Source organism: Pinus tabuliformis, chromosome 7 (assembly GCF_031772625.1).
Source record: "Pinus tabuliformis cultivar Carrire ecotype Pingquan chromosome 7, CPIR1, whole genome shotgun sequence".
Classification (NCBI taxonomy): domain Eukaryota; kingdom Viridiplantae; phylum Streptophyta; class Pinopsida; order Pinales; family Pinaceae; genus Pinus; species Pinus tabuliformis.
The window spans coordinates 852,462,257-852,483,828 of record NC_142293.1 but is presented as its reverse complement, the minus strand read 5'-3'; the positions used below and the strand labels follow the sequence as shown (position 1 = coordinate 852,483,828).

The window sequence follows — 21,572 nt, the reverse complement described above, 5'->3', positions numbered from 1 at the left end:
CTTGTTCATGGTTGTATATTTGGATGCCATCCTCATCTTCAACAAGGGTTTGGAAGAGCACTTGCAACACATTCGGTAGGTCCTTCAAACCCTGCGACAACACAAACTATGTGCCAATTTGGAGAAACACATTTTTGGCATGAGCCAGGTCCAATATCTGGGTTACATGATTGAAGAGCAAGGCATGCATGTGGATCTGGCTAAGATCCAAGTCATTCGGGATTGGCCAACCCTGACCACTCTAACAGAGCTTTGCAATTTTTTGGGCCTTGTCAATTTTTATCAGAGGTTCATGTTGGGATTCTCTCATATCACTTGGCCTTTGAGTCAGGTTACCAAGGGTGGAGCGAAAGCAAAGTTTTCCCGGTTCGAGTCCTAACAGAAGACGTTCATTGAATTGAAGCAACGCCTTTTCTTTGCACCAGTTCTCATATTGCTAGACCTGCAACAACCATTTGAAATTGAGACAGACACTTCCAATTATGCTATTGGTTCAGTTCTCACCTAGCAAGGGCATTTGGTGGCCTATCACAGTGAGACATTTTCCAACACAATTTGGAAATACCCCACCTATGATAAAGAGATGTATTCTATCATATAGACTTGCCAGAGATGGAAACATTACATTCTGGGGAAGGAGAAGGTCATCCACACAGATAACCAACCTCTTTAGTTTATACATACACAAGGGAAGTTGTAGAATGATCACCATCAAAAGTGGTCTACATATTTGTAACAATTCCACTTGAACATTAAATACAAGAAGGGTAACAACAATCATGTCGCTAATTGCCTCAGTTGGCCCCTATTGTAGCATTGGCTACTATTTTCAACTCTTGTGGCCACGAGACCTCTAGATGGCTACAACTGTACAAAAATGATCCAAAGTTCTCCACCACATACCATATACTAGTGGATGGCAAGCAAGTTGCAGACTTCCAGCTTTAGGATGCATTATTATGCTACCTGGGCCACCTTTTTGTTCCTTCAAGTGAGCGTGGCAAGCTGATTTGGGAGGCACACTACAGTCGGGTCGCAAAACACTATGGTGTGGAGAAAACCGTGGCCGTTCTACAAAAGTATTTTTAATGGTCAAAACTATGACAAGATGTTGGAAAATATATCAGATCCTGCACTACTTGTGCCATCGCCAAGCCAACCATCAAGAAGCAAGGCCTGCACACCTCTGCCTACTCATAGCCAGCCATGGGAATCCATCTCCATGGACTATTTGTTTGACCTCTCTTCTACCAAGCATGGTAATGACTGTATTTATGGTCATAAACAAATTTTCTAAGATGACTATATTGGTGGCCTGCAAGAAGAGTATCACAACAGAAGACACTACTAAACACTTCTTTGAACGAGTGTGGGTACATTTTGGGATCCCACAAACCATTATATCAGATCAAGATAACAGGTTCCTGAGCAGATTCTGGTCAAGCCTCTCGACATTATTGGACACCAAGCTCACCAAGTCAACTACATTCCATCCCCAGACTAATGGTCAGACAAAGGTCGTCAACAGGATGATAGTACACATATTACTGGTTACAGTCCCTTTCAAGTGGGTCTGAGATTCCAACCATTTTGTTTGATTGATGTTGCCATGCTTCATGTGACTGCATAGACAGAATCCGTACATGTACAGTCCGAGGCTGATAAAGCAATCAGATTTATTGAATGTATACAACACATCCGCCAGCAGGTTCAGGACATCTTGGAGAAGTCCAATGCCAAGTACAAGTAACGACATGATCAACATTGGGTGCCACATAAGTTTCATGTGGACAACAAAGTTTTGTTGCATTTGTGGAAAGAATGCCTTGCCGGAGCCCATCGGAAGATGCAACCACTTCGATATGTGACTTACACCATCACCAACATTATGGGAGACAATGCTTTTGAGCTCAACATTCCTCCATTCCTTAGCCTGCACCCAATGTTCAATGTGGACCGCCTTCGACCATACTTTCCACCATTTCTAGACACATTAGACATTGCAAAACAATTAACACCAACAGAGTTCAACCCAGACTGCATGGAACAGGCCACAATTGATTAGATCATGAACACAGATCAATAACACTCGCCAACAAAAGCTCCAACTGTATTGGGTTGTCAAAGTTGGCCAACTCTTGCACCAAGGCAAGTGGCTTACCAGGGACCAAGTTTAGTAGAAGTTTCCCCATCTCATGGAGACACCCAAAGCAATGGGGACCATTGCTTCCTAAGATGGTAGGACTGATCCAGGTGGATATTGGTGGCCACCCGCCTATTCCATTTGGACCCCCACTACTGTTTCTTTCAATTTGCTTAATTGTAGCACACTTTACTATTTTTTTGCAGTTTTTCGGGTCCTCAAATTCCAGAGCCGTTTTGAGACCTTAAACGATGTTCTTTTTGGAAAACAAGCAAACCTGTAACCGGCGGCAAGGGTTTGCAGTCAAAAGTTGTAGCCCTCTGATATATCTCTCTAACAAAGTATCATACGCATCAAATGAAGATCGTATGCCAAAGTTACGATTTTGAGAAATTGATGTACCAATTAACCCTGACGGGGCCCACAAACTTTTGGCGTTTCATCTCCTAGGGTTAGGTTTTTGGATGTTTAGGGTTTTTCATTATTTCTCAATAATAAATAGGCCTCTGAGCCTCTCAGAGATAAGCTACCATCGCCCAATCTAGTTTGTTTCCATTATGCATGTAAACAATTTTCAGTGTTTGTTATTAATCAATTGAAGTTCAGTTTTCCCTTTAGCTCTGTGTTTCTGTTTAATTTTGGATTTCATTTCGTTCCTGCCTAAAACTGGATTAACAACATTTTAGGTGGTTAGTGTTTTAGTGCTAAGTGAGTGCATTCTCTTGGGGTAGAATGCCCGTGTACAAGAGGGACGGGAACTCCAGCATACAAGAGGATGAACAAATGCAAAATAGGTGAAATACAATGAACAAGAAATCCGGGTGAGAACAAAGATCACTCTGTCATATATTAGGTTTGGTTTGGGCATCTTGGACAATGGAAGATTAATTAATCTGAGGTCCAAAATATCGGGTATTGCAAAGGACAATTTCTAACTAGAGACTCGAGAGTGGACTAAGGCTAAGGCAAGACAATTGTGGTTGGTGATCAAAGGGGATAAGCAAGGTCCATTGTGTGGATGTACATCAAGAGTTAGGGACAACAAAATACTTGGCTCAATAATTTGGGAGAGAGAGTCTTTACATTGAGGAAATGGATTTGAGGGAGTTTTGGAATTTCCTATGATTCAAACAAATTTGAAACCAAGAGATTGTTGCATTTAAACACCGAGAGCAACTTGCGTTTCGGGAATTCTTTTTGGTCAAGCTTGGGAGGGTTAATGAACCTTCTGGAGTGAGATTTTCTCGAGTAAATATGGGAAATTTTATATCTGTATCTTTCTATTGCCTTCACTGTGTTGCAACCGTAAGTGGATGTTTCTCTGGGGTTTATTATTAGCAATGTGCCAGATGTCAAAACACTGGTTGAGCTAGATCTCTTTTACTGGTAGAATTATGTTCTATTAGAGTGATTAACTATCACCGGTGAAAGTGATTGTCATCACCATATGAGAGCTAGTACTATACTAGTTTAGGCCATCATATAAACTTACAATAAATTTATAATCATACTGGGATTGAGTTGGCTATGCAGCAGTAACGGATGAAGCACAGTTGGGTAAGAGTTTGTAGTTCAATTTTCTATAGAATTTCTCATCATTCTTATAGGCCACCTTATGCAACATGGTGGGTGTCAGGGGAAGAACAGTAGCTTGAGAGTTGGTTGGGAGGCTTGCATGTTCGTGCCTCTTTTTAGTTCGTGCAAGAATAACTAGATTTGAATACGTTATCGCCACTATAGACATTATGTGCATGGTATGGAATTGTGATTTAAATGAAAATGGATTTTAGAAGTATTGCTCAAGCTCGGGCTTATGATTTAAAGATTGCACAACCCTATTATGGTGTTCGGTTGTGAATGTGAAATTAAATTTTGGTGAGGATTCCTGGAATCGAAAATAGCTTCTAAAGAAAATGTTATGATGTTGTACTCTGATATTGAGATTAATATAAATACTTCCTTTTTGGTAACGAGCCCTATCGAAAATTCAGTAGATGTCAACAACGTGGACTGCTTGTATTTCTGTCGCTTTTGCAGGCATATATTGCTTTCAAAGCATGGCCTGGGTAGCCTTATAGCCCTGACGGAAAAGGGTACAGCTAAACTTGGGCAAAATACACTCTTAGAAAGGCAAGGTTGTAACCACCCTTCTTTAAGTGATACTTCATCAAACTAATCACGCTATATCTTACTTTGAATATGCATACCTTTCTAATTTCGAGTGTTGTACTCAGCGACATGAAAATCGATGTGCCGTGGCTAAACGGAGCGATATTGGGGAGAAATGACTTCAGAGATGTGAACGCCTTCGTCGAGGTTGTATCCAAAATCGGGAATTAGGAATATAAGAAATAGAACTCTCGAAATTATAAAAGAAAACTGAAACTTAGATCTAGGTTGAACGGTCATTGTGTAGTACACTGCGCTGTTGATTGAGGTCCCATCGATTTTTGAGAAAATTAATTCACGTCAAGCAATTGGATGGAGTCTATAGAGAGAGAGATGGGAAGTGACAAGAAATCATTGATTTCCAATTAAAATCCAATAGTTTGGGTTAAACTAGTAGATTCAGGCCGTGTACTGTGGCCCTCAGTGACTGACTTCCAGAAAAGATCAGAGGAGCACCGAGTTTCTTACTAGGAAGTTGTCATGCCAGCGTCTCGTCAGAGAAACTGCTCAGGACTTCAAGACGGATTTCCGGTTCCTGTACACCGCCGTGGCGGCTCTGCAAGAAGCGGCGGAGACATATCTTGTTGGCCTTTATGAAGACACGAACCTGTGCGCCATCCACGCCAAGAAGGTTATCATCCAGTTCCGAACTCAGCAACAGAAAACGTAGCGTTGCATTCGGTTAGGTAGCAATCCGTCAAAATCTCTTCTTAAAAATAATGGACAGTGAGAAGTTAAACGTGGACGACTTTGTTGAAGAAACTAGCATTCCATTGGAGGGCGTATTCGTGGAAGGGAAGCCTACCCCCGACTTCTTCCAATGTTTTTTCCAGGCGATAGTTACTTTGGGGAGATAAAAAGTGGGCTTCACATTGAGTCCAAAGGTTCCACATTATGATGGAGCTGTTTGCGAAGTATTTGACGAAAGGTCAACATTAATTTTTTTGACGAAATCTGTGCGTTGTTGCACAGAAAGTGTTTGACAGAATGCTTGCATGTTAAGTGTTTGGAGAAAGTTCTGTTACACAATTATTTGATGCAGATCCTGACACAAGGATAGGATTTCAAATTATGATAAAATGTCTCTTAGCTAAATCCTTGTGCTTGTGGGTGAATTCCAACAGTGATGTTGTGGATTTAAAATAAAAATTGGAGCATAGTCTAAGGATTCTTATGATCAAACAGCACCTTATTTATGAGAGCAAATGATTGGAGCGTCTTTCATTTGTTTGGTTACGAAATTAGTAAAGATTCAACTCTTATATTGGCACTGTGATTGCATGGAGAAATATGGGTGTCTTTTGGGAATGCAGTGAAAAATACTTCTACTACTAATTCTTTAAAGCCTTCACCTATTTCTAGTGCCTATATTGTGGAGCATGTTGAAGAGGTGCCAACGGTGGAGATTACAGTGACGAGGGACAGCCATCTACATTCTTTATTTGAAAAAAATGCTACATGTCTTGGACAAAAAATGTGAACTCTCTCTTTGTTCCAAAGGATTTTTTTTTTTCAATCTTTGGTTATGTTGAATACCAGAGAGTGTTTGAGGAGGGTCTCCGGTTTTGGGAAAGATGAGGCTTTCTATGACTAGGTTTCCAGATTTTGATCCTAACTTTATGACAAATAACAGAATGCCATAATTGGTTCATCTCTCTAGCTTTGTTCCAAAGGTTTTTGTTTATGTTGATTATCAGATACTTTATTAGGAGGGTCATTGGTTTTGGGAAACACATGGCTTTCTATAACTCCATTCCCAGATTTTGATCCTCACTTTATGACAAGTACTAGAATGCCAGATTGGGTTCAATCTCCCTAGTTTGTTTTTACATTTTTGGCATTAACTAGTTTGTGAGGATATTGGAAATTCTTTGGGGGCTTGCTTGATATTGGAAATTCTTTGGGGGCTTGCTTCAAATCAGATCTTGAGAGAGCTTTGGTGGGATTATATTCATCTGCTTAAGTTTGTGTTGAGACAGATCTTAGTAAGGGTTTTCTAGAGAGCGCTTCTCAAATTGAATTTTTTTAAAATATACTTGGGTTTTAAATTATGGAAACCAAATATTTGTGTTGTTGGATATGTCATCTCCATGGACATCTAGAGTTTTCTTGTACTCATGCGCATGCTCATCCTCGTCCTCCTAGGAAAATTGGGAAAAAATCGAACTAAAAAATATGATTTTTAAAGAAAAATGATGATGATCAAAATGAGAATCAATAATTGCAAGTGCTGATAGGGAATCCATTCCTTCTTTAGGGGCCAACGAAGAAAACATGGATACCAAAGCTTTCCTCCTAGAAGGTGTTATTTGTTCATGAAGCCTCTTTAGTGGGAATAAAGAGATCTCATGACATTGATTCATACTATTCACATAAAGATTTAGTTCCCTTCAAAAATTGCTACATACAAACTTACAATCGGTTACTATCGATCGTTCTTTAGGGTGTCGCTATAGATAACACAAGAGAAGGGGCAAAAGGAAAAAGGAAAGTATTTAGGGTGTTGGCAATAAATAGAATTTTTTCGAAGGGCAAGAAATGATATGTATATTAACTATGTATTTTTATTTTATTTTAATACTCTTGTAAGTATAGTTTGCACGTGAACTATTGTAAGATAATTAACACTGGCACTTTGCTCTCTTTTATTCTTCTATTATGCCATGAGCATTTAAAGAATATGAGTTTTTTTGTCTTTTTGTATTTTAATGAATAGAAATTTTAATTTTTTTTCCAAGGAAAAATTTATTTTGAATTAAAAAATCAAAATTCTAGGTAAAATAGATGGGCATTGTAAATCAACAATTTGGGTAAAATTGGATGAGCATTGAAAATCATGTAGTCTAATTGTTAGATGTTTTTGTCTTTTTCTGGGCATCTTTTCTAATCAATTTTGTTCGAAATCCATCAATGATGTTTTGAAATTATAAGTTTTAGCTATGTAATCTGTAGAATGTGAGTGTTTTAGGTGTCTTTCAAGGCATTGAATCCATTTATACATTCAAAAACACATTTTAAACTACAATTCATGATCTTCCAAAAAATTATATCACCGGATTTCAGTGGAAAGGGCAAAAATGTCTAATAGTTAACACCGCTCCATTGAAAAATAATGATTTGGATTAAATAATAGACATTGAAAATTGAGAGACATGTTAGGTGACTCATAAAGTTGACAATAGGGAAATGTGTCTATCCACTCATAAAGTTGACAATAGGGAATTGACCTACATTGATAAGAATCTGATACAAATTTGTGCATGGTGGAAAAATGCATCTAGGGGTTTTGCCCAAATTAAAATTTGATATCAATATCAATAGAAACAATTTAATTAAATTTGCATATCAATATCAATAGAAACTATTTTGTATTAAGTTCAATAATAAAAGGGAAGTTTACAACAAAATTAAATAACTCTAAAGAAATTCAATGCGATAAAAGTGACATACCCTAAAAAATGAATCTTCCACTTTTCTTCATAAAACTCACATACCCTAGAAAATGAATCCTCTACATTTCTTCATAAAACTCATACTATAATTTGCTTTATTAGTGCCAAAGCTTTGACTCAAAGATTGCGATTATGATTATCAAGATTGCTACTTGACACTATATTAAAAAAATCTAATATCTAGAATAATATTTCATGAAATTGGTAGAAACTAAGTAATAGGGAACTTGATGAATAAAATTTCATGGACAAAAAAATATTTTCAAGATTTTTTTTAATAAAGTTGCAACATGGAAGTAGATTTGCAAGTAGTGATGTGGGCAACATGGAATTAGATTTGCAAGTAAAGTGAGCAGCATGAAAATAGATGCTTTAATGAATTTATGTAAAATGTTTTGGGTTATATAGTCCATAGAAGATTTTAAATTATTTTTTTCTCTTTCAAGGAGAATAATAAAGTAAACCCTTATATTCTTTAAAATACAAAATGATTAACAACAAAGTTAGTAAAGCCTTATATTCTTTAAAATACAAAATGATTAACAACAAAGTTTAGAGTCATTATAATAATATATTCATTATAAGTTTAATATATTATTTATGAAAATTAAATTCAGATAGAAAAAAATAATAATCATTTCTCCTCTAAACCATTAAAAAAAATTGAATTAACAACCTAATATCAAAATTGATATAAACTTTACTTGATTATGATTTTATAGTCTTTAATATAAATTACACTGAGTGTATACAACCTTTTTCGTGACATGAACGACGAAGTCATTGAGTTGTTTAACAACCTAATATCAAAATTGATATAAACTTTACTTGATTATGATTTTATAGTCTTTGATATAAATTACACTGAGGGTATACAACCTTTTTCGTGACATGAACGATGAAGTCATCGAGTTGTGCTAATAACATGGAAGCAATTAGAGGTCAATTGAAATGCGTCATTGAGTTGTGCTAAGTGAGTCAATGTCGGGGTGAGTTGAAATGTTGAGCTATCTAAATAGGTGTAGGGATTCTCTTTGTTTGAACCCTCAAGTGGAATTTTGCTCGAGCGGTTTGTTCAACATGGGATATTTTGATGAAACCAAATGCTTCACATCATACGAAAACACCCTTTGGTAAAACCCAAGATTGCGCTTGTCTCTATTGTGCATCGACGTCAAGGGTCACAAGCCATCCTTTGCAAAAACTTTAGGGTTCATAAATCGTTTGGGTTCCATAAACAATGACGGTTTGTTCAACATGGGATATTTTGATGAAACAAATGCTTCACATCTTACGAAAACACTCTTTGGTAAAGCCAAAGATTGCACTTGTCTCTATTGTGCATCGACGTGAAGGGTCACAAGCCATCCTTTGCAAAAACTTTAGGGTTCATAAATCGTTTGGGTTCCCATCAATGAAATTTAATATGCTATATTTAATTTTATTATTTTTTTTACTGGAGCGAATTAATAATTTATTGGAGTAATTTGCGGTCTAAATCAAATTTAGTGACGGTTACTTTAACATTAAGAATATATCCAACAATTTGTAAGCAGGATATTCTTGGGATTTATGATTTTAGCAAGAGTCGTCTCCACAAAAGTGGGGGACCCTGCCCTTTGAGACTTGTCACAACAAGCCAAAGTTGTTCCATTGCGAGATTTGAAATTGGGTGGACGAGTCTCCACACCTTGAGACTTGTCACAACAGGTCAAAGATGTTCCATTGTGAGATTTGAAATTGGGTGGATGGCCAAAGATTTTCCCTTGTGAGATTTGAAATTGGGTGGATAGAGTAACATCTTATTGTGCCAATCACTCTGTCTTCCCACAAAAAGACTACATAAAATAATAAAACTACACACATAGCTTCTAAAAGTATTAAAAAACCCCAAACATCAATTTGATTGAATAGAAAATAAAGAGCATGAAAAGACAATTAGGCCAACATAAATATCCTCAAAAAGATGTGCATTCCACTAAGATTATGCTTATATCTATTGTGCATTGACAAACATCTCAAACTGTGTTTTGCAAAACCTTTAGGGTTCATAAATTGTTTGGATACACATAAACAATGAAATTAATGGTGATTGTATATCTTTGTAACATTAATGTTACAATTAATGTTAAAATTGATATTAAAATTGCTCACAGATGACCAAGTGGTTGGCAAACTGCGATGATATTCCTTCCCCACATGCATTCAAATCCATTTGGTCTATTATGATAAGGCTTAAAGAGTAAGCTCCCTCACCCATATGGAGTTTTGACTCTTGTTGAGTCATAAATCCCTGGTATATCTAGCTTAAGATGTTGAATATATAATGTTGGTGTTATAGTAACAGTGACTAGATTTAATTTTGGATCTCATCTAAATTACTCCAACAAATTAAGCGAACGTAAATTTCCTTAAAAAGATGCGATAAATTGACTCGTTTCCTCGTCTTTGTCTTTCATGAATAAGTTAATTTGGTGCCCGTTACAAGTACGATTGAATAATATTCCATATGGGTATTGCCTATAAAATATTGACTTTTTGTACACATGTGAAACTTTCACCTCAATTTAAATTAGATTAATTATTTTATATATATTATATTACCTCAATTCTACCTAATTCTATCTAGGTACACTTGTAAAAACAATCTTAAGTTGACTTTTTGTTTTCACCACGATTTAAACCAGGTTAGCGTGTGTATATATATATATATGTGTCCACTAGCGAAGGTATGCTCTTTATTGTGATGCTTGTGTGTATATGACAACTCCATGTAAGTTTCCTTTCGTTGGTGGTGTCCTTTTATTTAATCATCACTGTTTTTTTCCTTTTAGTAGGTAAAGAAGTATAGGAAAGGAAATTAAATATTTAATAATATTAATGACTCAAGTGTTATAAACAAATACAAATACATATTTTTATTTTTAATTTTAATTTTAATTATTATTAATTTTTTTTAGTTAAGACTAACCTAAGTACCCACGGGGGATTTGAACCGGTGACCTATCGCAAGGAGTGCCTTAACAGCGCACCCATTCACCATCAATCCAAAACCTCATGGGCAATTTTAAAATTATATATTATAAAATATATAAAAAACAATTATAATTATAAAATATGTTTTGTATTTTATTTTAGGAATATATATATTTCATTTATAAAAGTTAATTATATTATTGGGTGATTTTTAATTTTAATTTTAATTATTATTAATTTTAAAATTATATATTATAAAATATATAAAAAATAATTATAATTATAAAATATGTTTTATATTTTATTTTAGGAATATATATATTTCATTTATAAAAGTTAATTATATTATTGGTAAGAATTGAATTTGGGAGGGGAAGATTTCATTCATTCTTTCCATAGAAAATAATACATATAATTTTAAAAATGAAAAATAAAAAAATGTAAGGGTTAGAATATGTAAATTTTTGTAATTTTTAGTACAAAAATTATTATATAGATGAAGATTTTTTTCTATAAATAAGAGGATTTCAAACTTAACTTGATTATGATTTTAAAACTAAATTATTATTATTATTAACCTTTGATTTCTTTGTTGACCACTATTAGTTTAACATTGACTAATGCAATTTATAATGTTTAATTTTGAAAAACCAATATTTACTTTTCATTATTATTGCAAAATTTATTTTTCAAACACTTAGTCAAACCATAACTTAAGGTCTTAGTGATTTTTCATTGCTAAGCTTCATAGGAAAACCAACCAAAATTAAAATATTTGAAAATAGTTCATACTTAGTAAATAACCATTAGTTAATGTCCACCATAATTTGAGCAAGTATTTGCATAAAAAATAGAAATGAACAAGTTGTAAATAAATATACTTACCAAGAGTTACTACACATCATTATTTATGTGTTCTTTAAAACTTTAATAAGTAGGAGTAAAAATGCAAATGTGCAGACTTACTAAGGGTTACTACCCACAAAAATTTATGCAAGTCCTTAGCAATTAATTTTTCCATTTCATATATCAATTTGTTTTTATGAAAGCATAATTTCCACTTAAATGCTGCATTGTAACACTTGTTATTCAAGTAATAATTAAAAAGACCTTAATAAGTTTCAAAGAGAATAAAGTGTTTAGAGTGTTGAAATGTGTAACTAGGTTTAGTCTTCATAATGTTTAATGTAATCATGATTTTATTCGATGTAAAGAGAAAAATGTTTTTTATTATTATTATATTTGTAGCATGGGTTTCATGCTCAAGGTAATTTTATTTATAGGTCAAGCACCCATTGTGTGCTTCTAGGTTTTGTCATTGAGTCAAGAAGTCAAAGAAGTCATTGTCATATCTAAATACCCTATTAGGGCAAATTGTATCATGTCAAAGGAATTATTGTAAGTCAAATAGTGTCATAAGATTCCCTCCAAGACTAGGTCGGCCTACAAGCAGTGAAGTCAACATGAATGGTTATTCGACCTCCATAAAGAGCCCATATATAAGGAGAACTCGACCTCATCAAACTACATTCATTCAAGCAAGAAGAAGTTTGATCAAGGACTTAAATAGGAGACCTAAAAGGAGCGAAGAAGAAAGGAGAACAAATGAAGAAAAAGTCGAAGTTTATAAGCCTATTTTTGGGACTATATCTCTCACACGTGCGAGCTACAGCTAGGGTTTCTGAAGTGATAAATTGCAGACCTTAAAAGGAGCTGAAAACTAGTTTCAAAGGGGCATACTTATAAGCTGAAATTCTAAGGAGGAAAGACCAAGCCAAGCGAATAAGAAAAGCACCCTAATTCTTCCATAAACTGTCCACGCATGCATAAATCAACTACTGCAGGAAGGATGCAAGTTACAAACCTGTAACAAAAGCCGAATTTGGAAGTGAAGCAAAAATTTGGAAGCATTGAAGCAGGTTTGACCAACGTTGACTTTGTGGAAGATAAGCCGATAAAAAAGAGAGATTTGACTTGGTCTTGGAGGAGTTTTTGTCAAGGGTCTTAGGTCTTGGAATTCGTCATCTGAACATTCTATAAGAAGTGAAGAGTTCTTGTGGGTTTTCCTCTCAAGAGGAGAGGTTTTGTCTTTGGCTTTGGCTAGAAACCTACATTTTGTGTCCTCTTGAGTCTTGTCTCATTGATCTTCATAGTTTGGTAGTTGTTTGATGATAAGAACACAATAATAATCAAGTGAAATAAGAAGCTAATATCAGGTACATGAAGTTAAGTGAAAGAACATCACAAGCAGTTATCAAAGTAAGAGAAATCACCTAATTTAGTTGGCCCTATATTTCTCAACATGGTATTAGAACTAAGGTGACTACATCAAGGAAAGGCAGCTTGGAGATCATCCAATTGAAGGAGGATACACTAAGGGCCAAGCATAAAAAGAAGCATCAAGGACATCAAACCATAAAAGAAAGCAAAGAGCATCAAGGAGGAGTACCCATCACATCTTGAGGATCACATCATCACAATTTGTGGAAGAAGAAGAAGACCTCAAAGACCTGCCTCCACTCAAAGAAATAAGGACTCTACATTTGAAGCACCTTGGGAAGTCTGCACATTCTGCATTATCATCCAAAGGAGGGAAGAAGAAGTATTGCCATCATCATCAAAGAAATCCAGGTGATCTCCCTCTCATTAAAGAAAGGATCACATCTCAAGGAAGAAGATAAGGTCATCAAGAAGACAATCATCATTAAGAAGGCATCTTCAGTTGTCAACATCAAAAGAGTAGTAGAAGTCATCATTGTCAAGAAGACATCAAGTTGAAGATATCATCATTAAAGGAGGTATCTTCATTTGAAAAGTAAGTACTTTACACTTTATGTCTCAATCTACAAACCAAATGATTTCATGTTGCAAGGAGAACAATAAATTGGTTGGGACCTCGAACTACCTTGCATGGAAGAAGAGAATTGATTTAATTATTATGGAGAATGAAGTTATTAAATATGCAAAAGGCTCCATCACCAAATCATCTCAAGAGCAATCTCAAGCATTATCAATGTACATGAAAGGAGAATAAGGGCACAAAGGATCCTCATAGAATCAATCAAGGATTCTCTCATCCCTTATGTTGCAAAGTTGAAGGCAACGAAAGAGATCTATGACAAATTGGTGGAGTTGTTTTCTATGAGCAATGTAGGAGAAATCATATCTTTCAGAACAAAACTATACAAGATGAAAGTCTCAAGGGAAGAAAGAATAACTTCATATTTCATGAAGGTATCTCAAATTAAAGACCAATTACAAGAACTTGGTGAAGCAATGTCTGATCGAGAAATGATCACCATTGTGCTCAATGCACTACCTCATGAATGCGACAAATTTGTGCTAAGCATCTATGGGATGAAGGAAACCACTCCATTCAACGATCTGTGGTCATTATGTAAGATTGAAGAATCCAGATTAAAGGCAAAAAACGATGTTGGATCAAATACACAAAACACAAGCATATGCAACATCAACAAGAAAGAAGGGGAAATTTGGGAAGTTTGAGCTTCAAAAGAAGTTTCAAAAGAAAATCGATATGTCAAAGATCCAATGTTATGAGTGTAATGAAAATGGGCATTTCAAAAGAAATTGTCCTAAACTCAAGAAGGACAACAAGAAGAGAAGGCAAAGAAATGAAGCCTATGTCACCGAAGAAGTGGAAGAACCAGAAAATAAGAAGTCAAAGAAGGAAGAAGTGATAAACATCCACTATTAGAAGGTATCTCACTGACTTAGCCTATTATGCATAGAAGTTAGCAAGTCAAAGTGAGAAGCATCTCCAGAATGATAGGATGCATTGTAGCAAAGAAAGAAAGGAAGTAATAACAATGTATATGGTTGAAGAAAGTCATCTAGCAAGATAGAAGATAAAGAGATCATCACACATCATCTTCATTAAAAGGAAGCATTTGCAGAATTAGGATCATCAAGATCCTCCACTAGAATCTTTACTAGAAGGTTCACCTCTACTTAGAATAAGCAAATGTCTCTACATTCCACCTTGTGTGGAATCCACTGGTTAGAAGGATGAAGGTAGGGTGACAAAGGAGTGCAGCATGTTAAGTTGATTGAAGTACTTACATATTCAAGCAAGGAAAAGAAGCTGCCAAAGGAAGTCTATATGATCACATGAAGGAAGAAGTATGTATTCATTTAGTAATAGATAAATAAAGTCATGTCATTATATGGTTGCATATAATATGGGTTAAAATGCTCTATCTTATGAGCATGATGAAAGAAGAAGAAACTCTTTCATTAAAATGATGCATGAAAGCATGTAGACAATGTGCCTTGAACTCTTTTACATATTGACAAGATGAAATCAACATAATAAGACCTCATGGAGAAAAAAGAGTTGATTGGTAATCATGGTTCCTATAATAAATGAACTATGTATAGAAGATCCTGAGGAAGCAATATGTGAAGAAAGGTGAAATAAGTTTTTGTGAGAAGATGCATCTACAATCATGTAAGATAAGATAAGTGTTGAACATCTGATAACTAGAAGGATAAGATTTGATATCTCCATGGAGATATGAAGGCCTTGATATGTACGTTGGAGAAGGAGAACCCTGGTAATGTATGTCTTGGAGATGGATTCATACATGTACATGATGTTGCTAAAAGTTGATGTCATGACGAAAGACCATCATAAAAAGGTAACTTTGATTTAATGTTCATTTTGATTCTTTTGAGAAAGCATCTGGTTGGGTTGAAATAGGGCTACCAAAAGAGAGTTATACAAGTCACCTACAACTAGTACTCATGAGATTGGATGGAAGATCTTGGAAGAAACATGGCTTAGAAGAGGTAGCTGCATGAAGGATAGCCAGATGATGACTAGAAGATCACTTTCCGATGAAGAGAAGGATGACATGAATATTGGTTCAACATGATGTTTTGTTGAAGGGAAGTGATGAAGAAGATGGCCGATGCCCTACAAAGAAGAAGAAGGCTCCATGATGAAGAAATTGAAGTTCATGACATGATGCCGAAAGAGGGATCCCTACAGGGAGCTGGCAGTACCATGATCTCCACCGAAGAGAGTTGATGTTGGTAACAAGTCCCTTGTTAAGAGGGAGCTTGGGTATATTCCTTTTATAGGAATGAGTAGATCCTCCCTAGTTGAGAGGGAGAGATAGACACATCATTCTTGTCTTCATGTTATGAAGAAAGAATGGAGGATTGGGTAAGCATCTAAGATTGATTCTGATACTCTTTGAGGATGAGGTAGGGCATCCAATAGGTAAGAGTAGTCGAAGAGGAAATTCCATGAGGATGTGTTAATCCAAGATGGGAATGGTCCTAGAAGGACATACCTTGTGAACATCCAAATGAGGTATGTGCCTTGAGAGACAATGATGAAGGTGTCCATTAGTTATTGTCTCCCCAACATTGTGCTCTATTCTTGTGGAGAGATGGATATGTTAGTCAAGGCTTTGCTATGCTGGTTGATATGATGAGATGCACTGATATAAGATGAATAAATAACTTATGAGATGGCTTACCAATTCGACTCTTCTTATGAGAATTCTTTAGTATGAGAATGTCCAAGTACTTTGTATGGATCATGAATTCCTCCCTAGTTAAGAGGGAGCGTTGAAAAGTGTAACTAGGTTTAGTCTTCATAATGCCTAATGTAATCATGATTTTATTTGATGTAAAGAGAAAAATATATATTTTTTATTATGATTTTTGTAGCATGGGTTTCATGCTCAAGGTCATTTTATTTATAGGTCAAGCACCCATTGTGTGCTTCTAGCTTTTTTCATTGAGTCAAGAAGTCAAAGAAGTCATTGTCATATGTAAAGACCCTATTAGGGCATATTGAATCATGTCAAAAGAATTATTGTAATTCAAATAGTGTCATAAGATTCCCTCCAAGACCAAGTCGGCCTACATAAGAGAAGTTGGCCTACAAGAAGTGAAGTCAGCCTCATGAATGGTTGTTCGACCTCCATAAAGAGCCTACATATAAGGAGAACTCGGCCTCATCAAAATACATTCATTCAAGCAAGAAGAAGTTTGATCAAGGACTAAAAAGGAGACCTAAAAGGAGTGAAGCAGAAAGGAGAACAAAGGAAGAAAAATCGAAGTTTATAAGCTTGTGTTTGGGCCGATATCTCTCACACGTGCGAGCTGCAACTAGAGTTTCTGAAGTGATAAATTGCAGACCCTAAAAGGAGCCGAAAATTAGTGTCAAAGGAGCATACTTACAAGCCAGAATTCTAAGGAGAAAAGACCAAGCCAAGCGAAAGAGAAAAGTACCCTAATTCTACCCTAAACTATCCACACATGCGAAAATCAGTTGCTGCAGGAAGGACGAAGGGTGCAGACCTGTAATAGAAGCCTAATTCTGAAGTGAAGCCAAAATTTGGAAGCATTGGAGCAAGTTTGACCAACATTGGCTTTGTGGAAGACAAGATGATTAAAAAGAGAGGTTTGACTTGGTCTTAGAGGAGTTTTTGTCATGGGTCTTAGGTCTTGGAATTCGTCATCTGAACATTCTATAAGAAAAAAGCATTCTTGTTGGTTTTCCTCTCAAGAGAAGAGTTTTTGGCCCTGGGTAGCATCTTACATTTTGTGTCCCCTTGTCTCATTGATATTCATAGTTTGGTAGCTGTTTGATGATAATAACACAATAATAATCAAGTGAAATAATAAGCTAATATCAAGTACATTAAGTTAAGTAAAAGAACATCACAAGCAGTTATTAAAGTAAGAGAAATCCCCTAATCATAACACAATAATAATCAAGTGAAATAATAAGCTAATATCAAGTACATTAAGTTAAGTAAAAGAACATCACAAGCAGTTATTAAAGTAAGAGAAATCCCCTAATCTAACTACCCCTAGATTTCTCAACATAGAGTAGATGAGTAATAAAGTAGTTAATAAAATATTAATAACTTGTATTGATTTATTTAAATAAATGGTTATGTTTTTGGGGTGAAGGTTGCACAAATGAAGTAGTTAAGAAGATGTTAAGTTGATTTATTATCTTAGACAAAAAATGTAGAAGGTTATGATTATTATTTTTATTTTTGCTATACCCATGAAGTTTTTGAATAGGTGACCTTCACATAAAGATTGTCATAACAATACATTTTAGCCCCATTATTTTATGTGCTGTGGGTGGAGAAGTTCACACACACACACACATTACCTAATTATAAAGTGAATTTCATAAATTCAATGGAATCAAGGTTGAAATATGACAAATTTATTTTTCATGATTATTTGTTATTGTTAATGATTGAGCCGCGAGGCTCATTCTAGAACCCAATATGAGAGAGCTGTGTAAGTATGTCCGTGTTCAACTTGGAGTTGACACGTGTCCCTTTAAAACAAATATTTAAATAAAAAAAATATCACATATAATAAAAAAATGAATATACATGTTTGGTTTGTTTAATTAAAAATAGTACAAAACATCAATTATCTCACTCTCAGTGGCCATATATCAATATATTTAGAGGATCAAATTTGTCGAGGTTTATTCAAATTTTGCACTCTAAAAGAAGTTTTCACCTTAAGAGATTTGATTCATCTAGGCTCTTGATGGATTCGAGGTTAAGATGGATCTATACTGGTTGTTAATTAAAATTTAAAAATTAGTTGTTTAATGTATGGTGATGGTTACCCTCCATTGAAATCAACTTTGTGTTATAAGATTTAAGAAAAATCATCAAAAAATCAATTAATTTGTTTCAACTTTTTGTTTTTATGATGAAATAGATTAGAGGGAAGCTCACTTGAAGCTCCATAGTTTTTAGTGAGTTAACTTGTTATGAAGATCTACGGTTGGCAGGTGTGGCAAGAGTCATTTAGAACACTAGAGGAAATCAAGAAACAACCTATGCATTTGGAATAAGATTGCTTTGAATATTGACGTAGAAGCTCTAACCTTGTTTAAAGACATTCTAATTCTCAAAGCTGAAGAGACGAGGAAAGAGAAAATGGTGAAAGATTCTTCGATAGTTCTTCAAGCAATACAATGTAAATCCCCTCCTTGCCAAACCCTCCTAGCTCATTTAGTGAATATGATTTTGTACCAAAAGTAAATATTGGATCAGATTTGAGTTCTTCCATGTTTGATTTCAAAACTTTATGGCAAATTACCAACCAAATTTGGGAGTGGAGCTGAACCTTGGAAATGATCTTTTAAATGAGGGGTCTATTTTTCTCCTAGCCCCATGGAAATTGTTTGATATGAAGAGTAATAGTAAAGTTTCCTGGTGAATGTTCCAATCATGAATAAACATGCATTTAAGTTCCAACTGTGTTTGGTTATCAGATCTCCCTTCTCTCCTCTACAGAGGTTTACAAATCATATGGCACTATAAATGGGCTTTGAATGTGGGTTTAAGGGATGCAACAAGTGTTTGCTTTGGATTTTACTTGGAATAAGGAAATAAGGAAATGCTTGCAAGATGTTGATGGCAAGGAGAAGAATAATAGGGCTCATCTTGTGAATGTTGGAAAGAAGTGTTAGCTTCGAGATGCCCTCTAGGGCCCAAGTACTTATTTTTTTTAATATGTTTGCTACAATGACATGGAAAGTTGTTTTCTTGCAAATATAGAATATGATTTTTTGGATTTTCAAACCCGTTTGTGTAGAACTTGGATCAATTTTTGTTTTTGGAAATTGTAGCTTTGACCTTCATATTTTGTCCTCCCTTTTTAGTTTTTCTGCCTTTTATTATAAACCCTATCCATTATTGTTTTTTTTAAATAAAACAAATATACATGTTTTGTTGTTGTTAATTCTAAGCTACTTTTATATTAATAAAACACAAAAATGTTACAAACAAGTTATGTGTGATGTGCCATAAGAGGAAACCAAGTTAGTCCTAGCTACCAATTAGTAAAAGACCCATTTGAGACCATGTCTTAGCTTGTTTGAACTATGAGTATGCCATTGGCAAAACAAAGACTACATAACTTGCATATATTCAAAAAAGACTAAAAATAGATGGCAAAAGGCCGAGGGTTGAAGTTAGCAAGGGAATTAGGGCACCTTGTCTTTTGGGGTAGGCTAGAGGGATGGATTAGCTCGCTCTTCAAACACTTTGGCTTTTCCTTGTTTTGGAGGTGTTTTTGCGGGCTTTTCATCAATCAATATTGGGTTGAGGCTGGTGCTTGGATGCCCTGAACCTACTTTTCCCTAAGCCATAATGTCTTTATTGTCAGTCTCATCATCTATGCCCTAGAAGCACAAACCATGGAACATCTTGCACATGATGTTGAAGTTCACTTCCAAACACCTCAATTTGTCAATGATTTCATCTTAGTTTTTTGATGGTCTTCCAGTACACAAGGCAACGATTGTTTTGGCCCTCTAATAGAATACTATGGCACGAAACAACTTGGTATCCTTTGTTTAGGGTGCACATGTGTTAGGAACTCATTTGTGAAACTCTTCTTAAATTTTTGTGGTGGAGTTTGATGGCGGAGCTGCTAAGCTTGGAGAACCAATGTACCCACCTACTGTCATGATTCAGAATAGTGACTTGGTCATATTTGAGTTAGGGTGGCTATAACATCATGCTCAACACGCAAGTTCCTTGTGGACTAGCAAGGGGGTTTGGAGACCATGTGGAAGGATGTGGCTCTATGTTTGGTTCCTATGTCTCTATGACCAATGGGGTCCATGGGTATGGAATAATCTAGAGGCCGATGGAGAGGTAGAGGGGTTTGAGGGATAGGGTGTGGCTAGAGGGAGACATGGAGGGGATGAGGGGGATGGTTACAATAAATGAATGAACAAGGGGGATATGGGGCCAGGAGATGGAAAATAATGAAAATGAACAATAAATTATGGGGGGTTAAAAACATGCTAGATTGCTTGAGTGTGCGTTGCATCGTTTCATGATGTCAAGGGTATCACTATCTCATGTGATGAAGAAGCTTATGAAGGGTAGGCACAAACACATTTAAATCTTGCCAAGGAGTTTGCCATGATTCAGAGCTGAGATTCATTTCCCGTTACGCTATTGAAAGTGTCTATAAAGAAATCCATTATAAAGAAGAGAGGATGGGGATGATGTGATGGTGGTGTCACTCATGGCCGTGTCCATTTGTCCCATGCTTGCCACATTGCAATCAATCATTCGATCTAGGGAAATAAACGAACATGTTGTGAAGAACTTTTTTTATTTTGTGTGACTAGAGGAGTCAACAACTTGGTCGATCTTCTACTTGTGTGACACGTGGTCGATTCTGATTGCTACCACTATAACCTCTCGTTGAGAGTTACACAAGGGGGACACTCACAAGGTTTCCAACTAGTGACTATTATACAAGGAGTGCCTTAATAGTACACCCATTTTCTAACTATTCTATATCCCATAGACATTTTCATAATTATACAAAGAGTGCCTTAATAGTGCACCTATTTTCTAACTATTCTATATCCCGTGGGCATATTATAAAAATCATTAATATTACAAATAAATAATGAAAACATATATATTAATAACATATTATATAAATTACTTTTTCTTAAAATTTATAAATATTAAATATAATTTTCAAAATGTTCTAATAAAATCTAATTCTATAACGATATTTTTTCAAAATAATTAATTTAATTAATAAATATTATAACATAAAAATTAAAATAATTAATATTTTGATAAATTTTTGATGTTGTAGAGGAATTTTTTTTGACATATGGTTAAAAACATATATATTTTTTTCACAAGTGGGAAAACCTATCATAACTTAGTTATGAAACCATAATTTAGTTGTCAAACCATAACTTAATTGTCAAAAACTTAGGCCATGAAAACTTCAAAAATACATTCTAAAACATCATACTACATAAA

General features: G+C 35.2%; 1 protein-coding gene across 3 annotated transcripts in view; it reads left to right on the top strand.

Moving 5' to 3' along the window:
* DRIP2 (DREB2A-interacting protein 2) overlaps nt 1–21,572 on the top strand; it is a 199,203-nt gene that overhangs the window by 38,945 nt on the left and 138,686 nt on the right. The window lies entirely within an intron of this gene.